Genomic DNA, 4083 nt, shown 5'->3' on the forward strand with positions numbered 1-4083 from the left:
TAAGTATTTAACATAGGTTGAGTTTAATTCGATTATTGAAGGAGAGAGTTATTGAGAGAAGTTGTGTTTACATGCAGGATGCACACTTGATCTCTTATTTATGACTTGATTACAACCAACCAATGCAGTAATCAAGAGGCTAATTATAATGTAAAAGCTAAGCACAGAATAAATAATCAGTAGCTAACTTGTAGCCTGATCAACTTAACATATATAATATATTATACTAAATATTCTAGCATGAACGCTAATATTTAATATTCTAACATCAATAATGTCTAAGTAATTTTGTTTCATTTGTTACATTAATATCCTTAATCATTTCCTATCTCTAATATATGAAAATAAAAGAATACCAAACACTTTAATTTTTTTTTCATGTTTATGTAGCATACCAATCTGGTGGAATATTTTTGGTTGTTGATAAACATATTGAGTATTATGCTGCTGAATATGTGGAGAAATTTTTGGCTTTAGCCTTAAAGTGTTGGCAAAGATGAACTAGATGAGCGGCCTAAAATAAGATAAAAAGAAGTCTCTTTTCTTTCAGCCCCATTTTTTGTCCTTGCTTATGAATATAACGTAAACAAAGTAATTCTACTTTTTCAATTTCGAATTCTCATTAGGATTAGATAAGACAGAAGTAGGATGATTATGAATTATATTATAATAAAAAAAAGTAAGAGCTCAGGAGTGCTCCATTCTTCAGAAAATCAGAAAGTTGTGACAGACCCATCTATCACAGCTGACACAATTGTCATCACAGCTCTTAATTTGCACCAGCCGGGAATCGAACCCGGGTCTGTACCGTGGCAGGGTACTATTCTACCACTAGACCACTGGTGCTTTTTTATCAGGATTCTACACAAAATAATATTTATTAAGTAATTATGTTTTCAACTTCATTTTGTTTAATCTATAGTAGTATGAACAGGTGTGTTTCATCCAAAATTTACTTTGGTTTCTTGCGCCTCTGACTTGACATGATTAAAATATGCTGATTAGACTCTTGAATTTGATTTCACCAAGTAGAAATAAAAGTTCAAGTCAAAGGGAATTAATTTATATGAGATAACTAGAACTTCATTTGCATCAAAGTTTAAAGACACCAGAGTCCACACTTCCTAAACATTTTACAATTTATATTTTTCTATTACGAGTATAATTTATGATTCTACCCGCTGTGTTTTGTAGAAGCTTCAATCTGTAAAATCAAATGCAATAGAATCAAACTTGGGTTATCATAATTAATCTCTCAATAATTGGTATGAGTAAATTATACTCTCTATTATCTCGAGGTTAAATGTAATATTCAATAAAATCCAAATTAACTATATATTTCACTGTATTTTATCTTGAAACCTTTTATTAAAGGATTTATTTGTAACTTTATGGTTGACTTAATGTCGATAATGTATACTTTATATTTTATGATTTTTTTTTTGTTAAAATAGAATTTTGCTAACTTATCTTCTTTTTTTTCAAATTAGTCTTAAATTTAAAAAGCTTCAGTTTAATCTCTTAAAGTGTTTCAATTAATGGTGGGAGGCAAGGGATTTTATTTTTAAGTTTAGGGGGAAGTATGTTAAGGAGGATAATTTGTGGGGAAATTGAGAAGGATAGGTGTAAAAAAGGAAATGCAAATAGCAATTCCCTTTTCATTTTATTAGTCCACGTCTACCTCATAGCCCGGGTAAAATGGCTTGACTTGCATATCAAGAATAAAAAAATAATTTTTTTTTAAAAAAAACCGACTAGTAAACCAAAATAAACTAAAAATGTCTAAAAAAATTTAAAATTTTATTTTATATTTTATTTTTTAATTAATACTTGTTAATAATTGATTAAATTTTTCATAATAAATATATATACTCATACATAAATAACAAATAGAAAGTCCCAGCCAAAGGCTAAATATATATAGTATTTATTGAAAACAAACCAAATATTCGAGCACATCAACTAATATATATTCAAGTAAATTACCAAATAAATTAAAATCAACCTATTTAAGCACTAACAAAGAAAAACAACGTTTTGTCCGTTAAACCAACATGTTACATGGAGTGGCTACACAAGATTGAAAATCGTATCTTAAAATTGAAAATAATCATTGTTAGTTAGATAAAGAATTATTTTATAACTTTTAATGAATTAGGGACCAAATTATAACTTAAAATAAAATTAAGAAATCACATTAGTAATAAATTAGTAACTTTTACTTCCTTGTTAGTTTCCTTTAATTTTATTACAAATTGATTGCATAGGCCACTTGCATTTGAGGCTAAGTGATGCAAACTTCTCAACAAATTCCTCTTTTTTATCTCACCAAAGTACTAAAGATTTGTTTGTCTCATTGGATTTGCCAAACATAAATTCACGTAATTTTAGCAACTAATATTAGTCAAATCAAATAAACTAATTACTGAAACAATCAATTGATTTAAAACATTGTAATTCTCAAGTAGCGATTTGAGAAAGAGACTTTATTATTCAATTATAAGATCTTTAACTTCAAACCTAATTCCTATGACTTGTTCATTTTAAAGATTAGATTGGACTTTTTTCACGTTTAGATTAAATTAAGCTTGAAGCTAGCTGATAACTTCAGGATTTAGTCAAGCTTGACCGGAATATATATGTTTGATATAGAGTTGCTTCAATCATAAATGTCATAATATTTTTTTTTGAAAGGAATAAATGTCATAATTAACAAGTGGATAATTGAGCATGTATTGTTTCAAATATATATTCATCAACTTGAAGCGGACTACCTCGTTTCAAACATTTAAAAAATTTATGAAAATTGAATGTCGACGTATTTTTTTGGGTGTACCCTTCAATCGTATTTGGTAAATGCTGACGTTTTTTTTTTAATGTTGGTTATATATAATCCACATGTGATTCATCAAATGAGTATAACTTAATTGAAAATACATACTGAATTTATAGGAAGAATCTGATTAAGTTCATCAATCCTTGTAAAATATATTTAAGGATAAGCGATAAACTCTCGGTGTAATAAAGTCTCTCGACTGAGGATTAATTTTATAAACTTGCATGTGGACAAGGATACCTTGGGGTCCCCAAGACCCTAACTATGTTAGTAAAAAAAGTCAACATGTGATTCAATTCTACTATAGTAATTGAGAAATTTTAAACAAAACTACACGTTTTTTTCTTAAAAAAATATTAGTCCCCTTGGTATCTAACATTACTGGAAAGTATTCCTTTTTATTGGAGAAATTGTAAAATGAAATGACATATTTTTTTTTCTAAGAAGCATACAGATATATTAATATTTAGGACTCTCCAAAAAAAAAAGATTTAATATTTGGAGATTATTGAAAATTTATTTACAATTATATAATTTTTCAGCAAGTAAAATTAATAGGCTATTTTGCCTATTAACCTCTTTCTATTTTGGTTCCACAAAACGAAGTCAAATGACCAACATCATTAAAAAAAATCTCTCTCTTAAAAAAAAAAACGAAATTTCAGTAGTTGAATTTAATTATTACATAAAAAATTAAGAGTTTATACTGTAAGTACATGGGAAAACTTCTATGAATTAATTATAAATATTTTATTATTATTTTAAAGATAATTATTATAAAAATTAATAATTTTTTTAATAATGACCGTCTGTGATTGAATGTCTTTTATATTATTTTGACATGTTTTGTTTATTCATTAAATAATAGTAATCATTTTAATATTCTTAATGTATTATTAAATATTTATTATTTTAATTTCTAAATTATAAAAATAAAAATAGGTCTACGTTGATTAATTTTATTAGCTTTAATAATATTATTACTCTTCTTCATTTATTTTTGGTTCAATTCCTTATTGCCATTTGCACATCATATGTAATGGCCTTTGTTATGAGAGGAAGCTACAGTGACGAAAGTAATGGCCTTTTCATCAACAAGTGGAGACACACAATTGCAATGGCGACCAAGTCAGAAAGTTTACCTTTACCACACTACCTAGCTACGAAGTTTTCAATGCTGATATACTCTGCTTATATATATTATAACCCACATGTTAACGTTGCTTCTCTCATAAAATAATAACATT

The 4083-nt window shown here is 27.0% G+C and overlaps 2 non-coding genes across 2 annotated transcripts; both read right to left on the reverse strand.

The window, feature by feature from the left end:
- Window positions 1–683: 683 nt before the first annotated feature.
- Window positions 684–769, reverse strand: LOC114404470. The gene has a single exon (XR_003664994.1). It is a non-coding gene; the product is annotated as a small nucleolar RNA snoR114 (small nucleolar RNA).
- A 6-nt stretch (window positions 770–775) lies between these two features.
- Window positions 776–846, reverse strand: TRNAG-GCC. The gene has a single exon. It is a non-coding gene; the product is annotated as a tRNA-Gly (tRNA).
- Window positions 847–4083: the final 3237 nt, after the last annotated feature.

Source organism: Glycine soja, chromosome 2 (genome assembly GCF_004193775.1).
Source record: "Glycine soja cultivar W05 chromosome 2, ASM419377v2, whole genome shotgun sequence".
In the NCBI taxonomy this organism is placed as follows: domain Eukaryota; kingdom Viridiplantae; phylum Streptophyta; class Magnoliopsida; order Fabales; family Fabaceae; genus Glycine; species Glycine soja.